Raw genomic sequence first — 15,024 nt, forward strand, 5'->3', positions numbered from 1 at the left:
TTAGCCACCTCTTATGGCAATATCTAGGGCTTTGGAGAAGAAACTGAGTTTCCTATCACCCATAGTCTTCAAATGGAGATTAGAGGACTACTTGTTATGAATGGTGTAAAGAAGATTCTGGTTTTCCTATTTGTTGGACAAAATGACATCTAAATTACCTTCTAGTTCTCAGACTCTTTACATGGCATATCCTAATCTATTTCTCTACTTTAGGCTATACAGACCCGATGTACAAGTGAGATGTGATCTCATGACTCAGTCATGGAACCAAAAAAGAGACCACACACTAGCAATCAAAGTTTAAATTTCATCACCTTGTTCTCTAGTCAAAATTCTAGGAAGGATCTTTTTGCAGGTTGTTAATAACAAATTATCTGTATTTTATAGTTTCCTAGAATGGGAGACAGTAGAAATGTATGGGACATTAACTTGAAAATAGGTAGTATACCTTATATCCATTCTTGGTAAAATAGGAAGATATGACAATGTTCATCATTAAGTTATTGTTACCCTATTCCCTAGTAAGGTCAGAGTAAAAGACAGGCATACAAGGGTGTAAGGCACCCTCCTTTGTTGATATCTCTGATACCAAAAAAATAAAAATGCTTCACTCTTTTAGTAGAAGATGGACAGATAGATGAGAGATGAGAAAGAGAGAGGGGAGAGAGGGTAAGGAAGGAGATAAACTCCCTAAATGCTAAAAATAAAAATACAATTTCAAAGCCTAATATTATCAAAGTGTTCCATGGTTGAATTTCAGAATCAGAACCAGTCATTTCATTGATGATTTTTATTAGTAGCCATAAAAAATCCTAGTACCTGTTATATTTTTAACTAATCAAGTACTGACCACAAGTTGTTCTGCAAATTCATTTTTAAATGATGGTTTCCTGAATATTATTTACAGCTTGGTCTTTAGCATTTTCATTACATTTTTTCCTTGATCATGAGTGTGTGTATTTGTGCGCGCGTCTGTGTGTGTGCTCATGTGTGTGTTGGTTTTAACAGCATCTAAATATGCTAGAGCTCTTAAAAAATGGTTTGTCCCAGGTTTTCCATTTTAACTACGAAAATAACAAAGCTTTTTTTGACACTATTGCTTTCATACTACAGAAACGGAGTGAATTGTGGTTTAAATTTCCCACGGCAAGGGTGGAAGTGGAGTAATCTATGGTTCAATATATACAATCAAATTCTGTAAGGCAGAACTAGGGGCATCATAGGGGATCATGAAATAGAAAAGTCAAAATTTTAGTAATTAAGATTCCCAAGAAAGGAAATAAAAATTTTAATCACTTTTGAAGGGTAATAAATAGCTGAAAAGATTTGGAATAGAAACTACTCTACCTAAATCAGAGACATTTGAACTCTGAGAACAGAGCAGAGCAAAAACAGACATTAAGTGAATCAAGCAGGGAAAAGGAAATGAAAGTCCAGTTACTATTCAGTCATTTAAGCAGCTATGAGGAAGGGATGGATGCAAGTGGACATGTCCATTGCAGGGGAAAAGGTATTTTTTCCCTGACAAATGTGAAAAGACTATGAAGGAAAAAAAATAATAAGCACCTCTAGCTAGTTAGCTTGCAAATTCAAGCTGTTCTCTCCAGATATCAAGAGTTCTATGTTTCTCTCCTGAACTCACTAAAATATTTGCCACTTAACAATTTCTTTATTCAACTTGGCTGGAGGGAGATTCATTAGAGAGAGAAAGGCAGCAAGCATAGAGCAGAGGAATCAAATTAAATAATTGCCACATGTCACAGCATATCGAAGTAGATCAGTGGGGAATAACCAATTTTGTTTTCAAGATATTCTTAGACATAGATGACATTTTTCTTTCAGGAAACCTTGGACACTTAATAAAGGACTATATTTGAGTATCCCCAGGAGCAAAGAAATTTTATGGTCACTAAGAGAAACAACAATAATATCTTTTTACTAAAATCTTTCTATAAGAAAGTAAAATTGGCAAAAAATAAATAAATAAATTCATCACTACTATGGCAAATTTTCCTAAATCACCTTTACCCTCTTTCTTCAACTGGTTGATGCAATCTTGTATTCAGATGTGGTAATATATGTTTCTACTATTCTTTGTTTTTTTACTTGTTCTCCTCTTCTCCCAGTATCCTCATTGCCTAGCACATTGTCTCACACATAACAGACGTTTAAGAGATGTTTTTCAGTTATTTGACTTAATCATATATTTGGATTTGAATGGTATTTTAGAGGTCATCCAGTACAACCTCCTCAGGAAATTGTGTAATAGAAATGTAAAATAGTTAGCATTTATACAGAGCTTTAAGATTTGCAAAGCATATTATGTACTTACTTGATCCTCATAACAATCCTATGAAATAGGTGTTATTTTTCCTTGCAGTTCTTGATGAGAAAACTAAGGTGGATTGACTAAATAATTTTTTCAAGGTCACCCAAGTCAGAAATGGTAGAGGTAACTCACTAAAATAACAAGCAAATTTATGCAAAATGTTTTGCAGGGTGACACAGGTACTCAGTGGCAGAGACCAGGATTTGGACACAACTTTTAACTGCAAATCAAACTCTCTTTCTACTTCAACAAATACATGGGAATATAATACACATCACAAACCTTCCACAATATTATTATAGACACAGTAAATGCTTTTTGGCCAATCAGTGGATGATGGGAGTTGTTGTATTTCCCTGGTCTATACTTAAAATGGTTTAAACTTGGTAGCACCTATCATGTATAACTTATACTTAGATGGCCTAACTTTCTATCAACCAGAATCATATCCAATGTACAATGATATATCTTATTAGAATGTTGGTGGAGTAGGGAATGGGAGCTAGGTTACAAAATATATTTTAGTTAATAGTGTAATTATCAGTAGAAACATATATATGTTTTATAAATATACAAAAGTATTATATATGATGCATATATATGTATATATATACATATACATATGTGTGTTTATATGTATACATATACGTGTGTGTGTGTGTGTATATATTATATATATATATATATACATATATATATATATATATCTGTTTGAAATGGAAATTCTATTAGAATAAACAATACTAGTCCTCCAGGAAAAAGAAAAAAAGGAAGGTTCAAAATTGTCACCACTAGCTGAGGCATTTTTTCGAATGACAAAGTACAGATTGAGAATTTTATATGTATGTTTTCACATTTGTGTATCTTACAAATCTCCAAGATAAATGGGAATTTCAAAATTCACGATATTATTATCAGTATCACCTGACATTTAGAGACTCTTCACATGCTTTCCCACAAATACACACTGTGTTCATGGGGACACTGGTCACAAATTTCAAGTACAATGGTATTGAATCCCACAGATAAGAAACCCATGTGACCATGGCAATTATTCATTCTGAACCTACAAGGGTTTACTCCATTTTTCTTTCTCCCTTTGTAGAATCCTCATAAAGTTCCCTGCTGACCATGGTAACAGTACTCAGTATGTTGCTAATGGGTGGGTTGAGCTTGTTCAATACAGGGTACCATTTCTTTCTTGGGTGGGTGTATCAGCTGGGTTTATTCCTCACAAGTCATAGCAACTCTCTTTTATGGAGGAGCCAGTTGGATTGTCTTGGCTCTCTCCTCAATGGCCAGTTACATTTATCACCATGAGCTTCAGCCAAATTCATAGTCTTTGACTGGAATACCTCTTGTATCAGAAAGAAAAGAGACCCTTAATGTAAGACTGCCAGAAGCTATTCAGTTCATACACACACACACACACACACACACACACACACATATAGATATAGATGCATATATATATGTGTGTATAGAGAGAATATATGCTGTATACTATATAAATATACACTATAGGTATACATGCATACATGCAAAAATACCTATAGGTAATCTTTCTATGTATTATATATAGCGTGTTTGTACACATCTGTATGTGTATGTATATACATACCTACATACATGTATACGTATATATACACCTGTGCATATATGTGTATGCATATGTATGTGTATGTATGTGTATATATACATATACACACATGCATATACATATACATATATATACCTTGAGTATGTATGTATACTTATGTGTACACTCTCTCTCCATATATATACACACACATGTGTACATACTATATGTATATCTGTGTGCATACATGTGTGCACACTCCCACACACTTCTATTGCATATATTTAATAAATGACCTGATTTCAAGTCTTACCTCTCTACTAGCTGTGAGACAATGACAACTCAAATAATCTCTCAAAGTTTTAGGAAATTCTCTCACTCTAATATCAGAGATTATCTTAACTTGAATTGGTAGAAATAATTTCCATTTCCAGGATTTCTTAATATAAATAAAGTCATAGTTCCAGTCTTTATACCTCTTCATAATTATAGTTGTATTCATCATTTACCCCAATAGAATACAAGCTCCTTGTGGGCAGAAACTATTATATTTATGTAATTTTTATTCACAATTCCCGGCCTAAAGCATGTACTTAGAAATACTTTTTGACCTATTGATTCAATTGCCCTGAAGTCACCGGGCAACCATTGAAGATTTTCAAGCAAGTGAGTAACTCAGCAACCTGTTCACATTATTAGCATATTTGCAATAATACTTTTGTGACACAAACGATTGGCCAAGGAAAGAGTACAACATAAAAAGTCTGAGACAGTCTTCCCATGTTTCATAATTTTCTCTAGGCTTGCCTCTACTTTACTTGTACTTTATGCTTAATATTTAATGAACTCTCAAAACCAAGAAAAGTATTTTTAAAAGGGCTTAAGCTGTCTCAAAATATAAGAGAGATTTTCAGAGAAAATGACTGAATCCTGGCCTCATGTAAGTTACTCTTGGTTTCTTTCCATTCTGTTTAGTTGCTACCCAATACATTTTTTAGCTGTTTCACTAATTCTAATTACTTCTCAACTCTTTGATATCTTGCTTCAGGACTCGTCACTATAATTGAACAAAAAGGAAATGTTCCTTAATAAGAGCTAAATGAAACACATCAGAACTTGTTTAGTCAAAATCAAGGTATATTAATATATTGTGCTATTTTAATGTAATATGTTTATGGAATAAATAACTACTTAGAGTTAATGTAGGAAAATTAGAGTGGAGGAATTCCAGTCCCAAAGTAAGCATGTGTACATGTACACCTATGTAAAAGATTGTATATAATTGTAACTCTGGCTCACTCTACAATCTCTTTTCAACAGATATTTTGGACAAATTGGCATGAATTAAATAATGAATTAGCCTGACTACGTTAAAATTTGGGGCTGCTTTTGTATTGTCAGTATTTCCATCTCATTTGACCTCTCCTTATCTTCATCAGCCCTACTGGAGGCATTTGCAAAAAGGACAGTCAACGTGGCATCTAGGCCTATTTGGGTTCACAAGAGAACAGCTTGTATAACTGTCTCTTAGCATTTAAATGCAAAATATTGTGTTCTAGAAGAGCACTTTGGTTCAAAAGTGCCTTGAGGACCAATCTGTTCTTAAAAATATTTCAATGTTTTTGTAAATACATACAAACATACATAATGCATAATACACACATATGTGTATATACACATACATTTATAATGTGTATATATGTACATGTGTGCATATCTATATTTATATATAGTTATACTATTTACTTATGGGGACCTCCATCCACTTATCTCTGATTGTACTAGTGTCCTATTGGACAAAGAGAAATAATATTCTGTTTTGGCTACTGAGGATGCTTTAAATTTGATTTTTAAGAAGAATTATTTACTTTAAAGACAACCAAGGAGAAAGAATAAAATGTTTTCTCCCAAAAACATTGTCACACCACGTAGCAATCTTAGACAATTCATACTGAAGTACCTTGGAAGAAAAGTGTCATAAAGTCAACAAAATGAGTATGGGACTGTTAAACAATATTGTTTTATCTGCCAGAACTTTACTCTAAATCATTGTTTTTTGGGCAACCAAAACAAAGGTTAACTGGAACAACTAAAATGAAATATCTTAAGTTGAAAGGTAAGGGAAAGTAAAGGGGCACAAAAGGTAAGGGAAAGTAAAGGGACACCATCTTGTAAAGGGAGACAGAGTCATCATGGAAACATTACTACTGAATAATAGGCATATTGGGCGAAAATATGGAGGTTTGCATATAGGAGGTTTGCAACACAAGATGGAACAGTACAGGAATTGACTGCAACACATCTGGTAGCTTCCTATTTTAATTAATTCCTTTTGCTTTATTAGTTATGTACTACTGAAGAAGTAGGCCTTGTAAATTTGATGCTATCCAAATTCATCCCTCTGGGCTAATTCACCAATCTCTCCTGACTGCATCTCTGATTCCTCAGATGTCAACCTTTCTAAACTTTAATTACTTTGACTAAACCAGTTACTCTTCACATTTTGGCCACTCTTTGCCCTTCTTTTATTTTCCTCTCCCTCCCTTTCCCCCAAATACCCAGAGATTTTATAAGTCTTTGTTTGACATTTGTCTAATACTCTAAAGTTACTCATCTAAAGTTTACTGATTTCGCACTTGTACTAATGATCTTAGTCATTTTATTAAAATTCTTGTTTTGGCATGGACATGTATTAAGGGTGAAACTAGTGCCGGACATTAGAATGTTCCATGTTGAGATGAAATTTTTTAATGGCAAGATATGAAAATTAACAAAGTAGGATTATTTTTCTCTAAACCTAGTAAGGATGTGCATGAAAGATGCAGTGGTATTTAATTTCAAGAGACACCCTATGAAATCACAACTGGCAGCAGAGCAAGGTATAGTAGAGTGTATGGCCCTCAGACACACTCACTAAATTGAAGAGGCACCAAATCCATGTGAGGACTTTTTATGCCTTTAGGTGACCTGGAAAATATCTCAAAAGAGGCAAATGGAGAACCCTTTTCCTATCTCATAATATTTTGAGAATCTGCTCACACTAAAGACTTCAGCAATCATCAAGAAAATGTTGAGGGCAGTGATTGGAGTAGGGGAGAGTCTGGGATTTACTTTGTTTTTACTTGTCATTTATTAGGATGACAATGAAATGTTTGAATTCAGCTCTGAAATCTCTTGTAACTCTATGTCAATCATACTGGAATGTAAGATTTTGAAGGCAAGGGATATGTTGCTATTATTTTTTAAGTCTCATGGAACTGTGATGGCAAGCAAAATAGGATTTTTTGCTATTTTTGTTTTAATATAATCAAGTGCCTCTGATTGAATGTTCCCTTTATCAATCAAGAGTCTTCACGGGGAGTAAAGTACAGAAACAAGAGTTTCTTTAGCTAGAAACCATATGTGTATTTGTATTGTTAATTATTGTAATGGGATTAAAGAAGATCTTCCCTACCCATTAATGGACCTGCCCATTAAGGGTAGTTGATAAGGGAGGATGTATGGAAGACTCATGCCTTTTGTTAATGAAGCACTAGTTCTCAAGGGTTGTGATGCCCTCTGGCTCTAAAAAGAGGTATAAATACTCCGAGTTGAGGTTTTACTTTGGGGCTTACTGACTGGAAGTGTTTCTTTGGCCAGATGAGGACTCTGGGAAGCTACTAAGGAGCCTCCAAATTGGAAAACCCAGATGTCAGTGCTTCCCTCCCTGATAACTATGGTCAGACAGTTGGATCTGTCTGTTGATGACCAGACAGAGGAAGCCATGTCTGTTGATCTTTGATTTCTCTGTATTTTCGTTGAACTTCAGGGTGCTGATTTCCCTGAACTAGGAGAATGAATATGTGCTTGGTTGAAAGAATGATACAAGTGCTTGATTAAAGTGATTGTTAATCCCTCAAAAGTTGCTTTTCCTTTCATGAAAGCAGATCTAAAAACCTGTGGTAGCAGGTCACCCTGTATATGTTGGGGCGCTTACTGTTACACTAACATGACTCTTGGCATTCACTAAATTTTACACTTTAAAAAACTAAAATAAGAAAATTAAGTAACTTGACTAAGTCACAAAGAATTGAAGAATCACAGACAGAATTTGAGCCCAGGTCCTTGGTCTCCATAGTTAGTGTTCTTTCTGCTGTGCCATGGGCATTTAAGAAATTTCCTGACCCACAACCCATAGAACAGCTACAGGGAAGTAACTCACGGCGAATTCTGCACCCAGAGGCCATGGAACATTGGAGCGAGGGAGATTTCTGTTCCGGAGAGACCTGCAAACCTCTCGTGGGGGGTCCTTCTCTGCGGACTGGGCGCCGGGACTGGGAGCTGAGTGCAGCCCTGGCGCGGCCGCGGCACCAAGAGGAAAAGATCCGAGTGGGCTTCAGGGACGGGATCTCCAGCGGCCACACGGGTCCCTCCACCCACAGAGGGACCTGCAAACCTCTCGCAAAAGGTCCGTCGTGCTACAGACGAGGAGCCCAGCCCAGACCTGCTGCGGCCACGGCACCGAGAGGTACAGATACGAGCAGGCTTCAGGGACGGGATCTCCAGCGGCCGCACAAGTCCCTCCACCCACAGGTGACAGGGGTCTGTGAGAGAGTCTCCTTGGCGGGTCAAGAGGGGAGTGGGGTGCCCCCATAACTCAGGCCCCCCCGGGAAGTAGAAGCTGAGAGGCGGCTGCATATTGGGGCTCCCCAAGCGGGCGGGAGCCTGGATCTATTGTGGAAGGTCTGTGCATAAACCCCCTGAGGGAACTGAGCCTGAGGGGTGGCTCTGCCTCGACCTGACCACCTGAACTTAATCTCACACTGAATAGCAGCCCTGCCCCCGCCAAAAGCCCTAAGGCTGGAAGTAGCATTTGAATCTCAGACCCCAAACACTGGCTGGGAGGATCAGGAGGCGAGGTGGATGTGAGGAGAATATTCAGAGGTCAAGTCACTGGTTGGGAAAATGCCCAGAAAAGGGAAAAGAATAAGACTATTGAAGGCTACTTTCTTGGTGAACAGCCATTTCCTCCCTGTCTTTCTGATGAGGAAGAACAATGCTTACCATCAGGCAAAGATACAGAAATCAAGGCTTCTGTGTCCCAGCCCACCCAATGGGCTCAGGCCATGGAAGAGCTCAAAAAGAATTTTGAAAATCAAGTTAGAGAGGTAGAGGAAAAGCTGGGAAGAGAAATGAGAGACATGAAGTCAAAGCATGAACAGCAGATCCGCTCCCTGCTAAAGGAGAACCAAAAAAATGTGGAAGAAAATAACACCTTGAAAACTAGCCTAACTCAATTGGCAAAAGAGGTTCAAAAAGCCAATGGGGAGAAGAATGCTTTCAAAAGCAGAATTAGCCAAATGGAAAAGGAGATTCAAAAGCTCACTGAAGAAAATAGTTCTTTCAAAATTAGAATGGCACAGATGGAGGCTAAGGACTTTGTGAGAAAGCAAGATATCACAAAACAAAACCAAAAGAATGAAAAAATGGAAGATAATGTGAAATATCTCATTGGAAAAACAACTGAACTGGAAAATAGGTTCAGGAGAGACAATTTAAAAATTATGGGAGTACCTGAAAGCCATGATCAAAAGAAGAGCCTAGACATCATCTTTCATGAAATTATCAAGGAAAACTGCCCTGAGATTCTAGAACCAGAGGGCAAAATAAATATTAAAGGAATCCACAGAACACCGCCTGAAAGAGATCCAAAAAGAGAAACTCCTAGGAACATTGTGGCCAAATTCCAGAGTTCCCAGGTCAAGGAGAAAATATTGCAAGCAGCTAGAAAGAAACAATTCAAGTATTGTGGAAATACAATCAGGGTAACACAAGATCTAGCAGCCTCTACATTAAGGGATTGAAGGGCATGGAATAGGATATTCCAGAAGTCAAAGGAACTAGGACTAAAACCAAGAATCACCTACCCAGCTAAACTGAGTATAATACTTCAGGGGAAAAAATGATCTTTCAATGAAATAGAGGATTTTCAAGCATTCTTGATGAAAAGACCAGAGCTGAAAAGAAAATTTGACTTTCAAACACAAGAATGAAGAGAGCCATGAAAAGGTGAACAGCAAAGAGAAGTCATAAGGTACTTACTAAAGTTGAACTGTTTACATTCCTACATGGAAAGACAATATTTGTAACTCTTGAAACATTTCAGTATCTGGGTACTGGGTGGGATTATACACACACACATGCACACATGCACACATACATAGAGATAGAGTGCACAGAGTGAATTGAAGAGGATGGGATCATATCTTAAAAAAAAAATGAAATCAAGCAGTGAGAGAGAAATATATTGGGAGGAGAAAAGAAGAAATTGAATGGGGCAGATTATCTCTCATAAAAGAGGCAAACAAAAGACTCATTAGTGGAGGGATAAAGAGGGGAGGTGAGAGAAAAACATGAAGTCTACTCTCATCACATTCCACTAAAGGAAAGAATAAAATGCACACTCATTTTGGTAGGAAAACCTATCTCACAATACAGGAAAGTGGGGGATTAGGGGACAAGCAGGGTGGGGGGGATGATAGAAGGGAGGGCATGGGGAGGAGAGTGCAATTCGAGGTCTACTCTCATGGGGAGGGATAAGATCAAAAGAGAATAGAAGTAATAGGGGACAGGATAAGATGGAGGGAAATATAGTTAGTCCTGTACAACACAACTATTATGGAAGTCATTTGCAAAACTACACAGATTTTGCCTATATTGAATTGCTTGCCTTCCAAAGGGAAGGGGTGGAGAGGGAAGGAGCTAAAGAAGTTGGAACTCAAAGTGTTAGGATCAACTGTCGAGTAATGTTCTTGCCACTAGGAAATAAGAAATACAGGTAAAGGGGTATAGAAAGCTATCTGGCCCTACAGGACAAAAGAGAAGACGGAGACAAGGCCAGAGAGGTATGATAGAAGAGAGAGCAGATTGGTCATAGGGGCAATTAGAATGCTTGGTGTTTGGGAGGGGGAGGGGATAAAAGGGGAGAAAATTTGTAACCCAAAATTTTGTGAAAATGAATGTTAAAAGTTAAATAAATAAATTTAATTAATTAAGAAATTTCCTTACTGAGTGATTTTTCTGAAAGTTACATTTGTTTATTGTAATGGTCACTTTTAGTTTTGTATTTATATTCCTTAAAAATATTTTCTGTTGTTCTAATGAAAGGAAAAAAATATAGAAAAAATAATCAGATATGAGAATTTCAGATTATTTTTTGTTAAATTGACTTATGAATGACCATATTTCTTTATGGCAGCTATGGGACACCTTATAAGCACAGCTTACCCTAACAGGAAATGCTGAGCTCAAAATCCTTCCTAGTTATTTTTAACAGGAACCTTCCAGATTTATTAGGACAAAATTCTCAGAGTTGAACACGGAATACTCAATCTAGAAATGGGATGAGCAAAGAACTGCATATCTAGGAAAAGGTTAGGCTTTATCTTTTTGTTGAACAGTATTAAAGGCACAGAATAAGCATACTATTTAGGAAAACAAATATTGTGGGAGATGATTGAACTTATTTTATACAATGATATCTTATTTTTTGTCCTTTCCATTAGAACAAAGTCTTTGACAGCAAGGGCTAGCTTTCTTTTGCTTTATACTTGTATGCCCAATACTTAGCAAAATAGCTGGCATGAAGTAAATGCTTTCGAAAAAAAGGTCCTTTGCACTGGGCTGATAGTTAAGCACAGTTTAGCACATGCCCTGTCCAGGCAGACCAGGCCCCAACAGTAGGCCTTGGGAGTGAATCAATCAGCAGTAGCAGACTGCTTCTGGAGCTCTCAGCCCGCAAACAGAGAGTGAGTCAAACAAATTGACAAAAGGATATTACAGTGGTCTGCTTATTGGCACTGAGAGCAGGACTCTATTGCTTTGTCCATACTCAATCCAGGTCACAGTCTGGGGTGGCAGTCCCAGGGCAAGGGAGAGCAATAACAGGCCTGAGCTAGCAGATACAATGGAGGGAGTGACCTCCATCCCTTTTCCAGGGCAGAAAAGAGTGCTTGTAGCCACTCACAGACTGGAAAAAAAGGCTAGGACAGTAGTGAACACACCTCTCCTTCAATCATGCCACCTTGGATAAACTGAAAATATACAGGTATCTAGGAATATCTTTGAAAACAGCTGCACAAAACTCCTGAAACTTAGAACAATGTCTCCTTCACCATGGAAGCAGAGCTCCACTTTAGCAAAGAGTTAAAAGTCAAGAAATAGGCTGAAAAAAATGAGCAAACAACAGAAAAATATTCAGAGTATAGAAACTGAGTGAGGTGACAAGAAAGACCTAAACACACACTCAAAATATGAAAGCAAAGTCAGAACTCCTACATTCAAAGCCTACAAGAAAATATGAATTGGTTTCAGGACATGAAAGAGAACCAAAAGAATTTTAAAAATCAAATAAGAGAGACAGAGGAAAAATTTGGCAAGACACATGAGAGTAATGCAAGAAAATCATGAAAAAACAGTTTAGTGAAGGAGATACACAAAAATGATTAAGAAAGTAACACCTTTAAAAAAGACTAGCCAAATGGTAAAATAGATTTAAAAAATGAGAAGATGAAAAGTAGAATTGACCAGATGGAAAAACAAAGATTTAAAAATTGACTGTAATGAAGAACTCCTTAAAAAGAAAAATTAACAAAATGAAAAAGAGGCACAAAAATTTCCTGAAGAAAAGAAATCATTAAAAATTGAATTGGTCAAATGGAAAAGGAAGTACAAAATCTCACTGAAGAAAAGAGTTCCTTAAACATTAGAATGGAGCAAGTGGATGAAAAACAATATTACAAAAGCAAAACAATGAACAAAAGTAGAAGACAATATGAAATATCTCATTGGAAAAACAACTGATCTGGAAAATAGGTCCAGGAGAGTTAATTTAAAAAAAAATTGAACTTCCTGAAAGCCATGAGAAAAAAAACAAGTCTAGGCATCATCTTTCAAGAAATTATCATGGAAAACCCTCCTGAACCAGAGTGTAAAATAGAAATTTAAAGAATCCATCAATAACCTCCCAAAATGAAAAACCCTAAGGAATACTATAACCAACTTCCTGATTTGTCAAGGAGACGATATTGAAAAGTACCAGAAAGAAATAATTCAAGAATCAGCCAGGATGACACAAGATTTAGCAGCTACTGCATTAATGGATCATAGGATTTATGATATGATATCCCAGAGGGCAAATGTGCTAGGATTATAATCAAGAATCACCCATCCAATGAAAGTGAGTATAATTCTTCAGGGAAAAAAATAGTAATTCAATGAAATAGTGGACTTTCTAGCATTCTTGATGAAAAGACCAGAACTAAGCAGAAAATGTGACTTCCAAATACAAGATTCAAGAGAAGCATAAAAAGGTAAAGTGGAAAGGGAAATGATAATGGACTTCACAAAGTGAAACTATATACTGTTACATGGAAAGATGACACTTGTAGCTTATGAGAACTTTCTCCTTATTAGGGAAGATAGAAGGAATAAAAATAGAGGACACAGTTGTGAGTTGAATAGGATGGAATACCTAAAAAAATTAGGAGTGAGAAAGAGGAAAGCACTGGGAGAAAGAGAAAGGGACAGGGAGTATGTGGTACAAATTCAATTGGATATAGAATCCATCTCACCCTACTGGAATGTAGAAGGGAAGAGTGAGAGAAAGGAGGGCAAATTGGGGAGGTGGTAGTTAGAAACAAAACACATTTGAGGAGGGACAGGGTGAAAGGAGAAAAAGAATAGAATAAACAAGTTGGGAAATTGGATGGAGGGACTAGAGTTAGCAATTATAACTGAAGAAAAATTTTGAAGCAAGTTTCTCTGACAACGGATATATTTATATAGATAGTTGTAGATATAGACACAATGCATGTGTATGTGCATGTGTACATATTTATACACATGTGTATGCAGGTATATATACGTGTGTGTGTGTGTGATTATTTGGGAGAGTCAAATTTGTGAAAATAAGAGCTAATCTCTAATTGCCAAATGGTAAAATGTGACCAGTTTTCTGATGATGCTGTCAAAGCTTTACAAAGCCATGTGAAAAAATGCTCTAATTCACTATTGATTGAAAAATGCAAATTAAAATCATTTTGAGGTGCAGGTATAAACTGACTCAACTACTATGTTGAACAATTTGAAATTATGCCCAAATATTTATAGCAGCTCATTTCTAATGGCAAAGAAGCAGAAATTGAGGGGACGTCCATCAATGGGGCAATGGATAAACACTGCGGTATATGATTGTAATGAAATTCTATTGTGCTTAAAGAAATGATGAGCTAGATGCTCTCAGAAAAACCTGGGAAGACTTACATGAACTGACAAAGTGAAATGAGTAGAATTGGGAAAACGTTGTGCACGGTAAAGGAAATGTGATATGATCAAGTGCGAATGACTTAGCTATTCTCAGTATTACAATGATCCAAAGTCACTCTGAAGGATTTATAATGAAAAATGCTATCCATCCCTAGAGAGAGTAATGATGGACTCTGAGTACAGATCCAAGCATACTCTTTTTCTTGGGATTTTATTTTGATATACGTTTACTTTTACAACAATATGACTAACATAGAAATACATTTGGCATGACTGCCCATGTAAAACCTGTGTTGAATTGTTTGCCTTCTAAATGAAGGGAGTGGGTATGGAAGGATATAATTTGGAACTTAATTTTTAAAATGAATAATGAAAATTATTTTATATTTTACATGTAATGGGGGAAATAATTTACTAAACAGTAAAAAAAATTATAAAAAGGATTCAGAAAGAGCCCTCCTTGAAACATCAGTATTGATATAATTTTCCTTTGTAAACTCCTCAGTTTGGAGTCTATGGGACCTAACTAGAGAATGGAACTATGGATTCAAAAAGAATTTGGAATTATTTGAAAATTAAAATACTTTAAACTCATTAATATAATTTCTAACAATGATATTTTGAAATCCTGATTACTTTGAAATAATAGTAAAGAACTTGGGATCATATTATGATCATAGCATCCTAGATTTTGACCTGAAAGAAACCGACGACAACATCAAGTCCAATCTGTTCATTTAATAGATAAGAAAATTGAGGTCAATGGAGTTTAAGTGACATACTCAAGGTCAAGTGAATGCCAGAGGCAATA

The 15,024-nt window shown here is 36.3% G+C and overlaps 1 long non-coding RNA gene across 2 annotated transcripts in view; it reads left to right on the forward strand.

Moving 5' to 3' along the window:
• Positions 1-4,649: 4,649 nt before the first annotated feature.
• Positions 4,650-15,024, forward strand: part of LOC140509516 (uncharacterized) — a 114,467-nt gene continuing 104,092 nt past the window's right edge. For both annotated transcript variants that reach the window (XR_011968796.1, XR_011968797.1), the window contains exon 1: positions 4,650-4,848. This is a non-coding gene — a long non-coding RNA (uncharacterized lncRNA). The remainder of the gene's footprint in view (positions 4,849-15,024) is intronic.

This window comes from Notamacropus eugenii, chromosome 6 (assembly GCF_028372415.1).
Source record: "Notamacropus eugenii isolate mMacEug1 chromosome 6, mMacEug1.pri_v2, whole genome shotgun sequence".
Taxonomy (NCBI): domain Eukaryota; kingdom Metazoa; phylum Chordata; class Mammalia; order Diprotodontia; family Macropodidae; genus Notamacropus; species Notamacropus eugenii.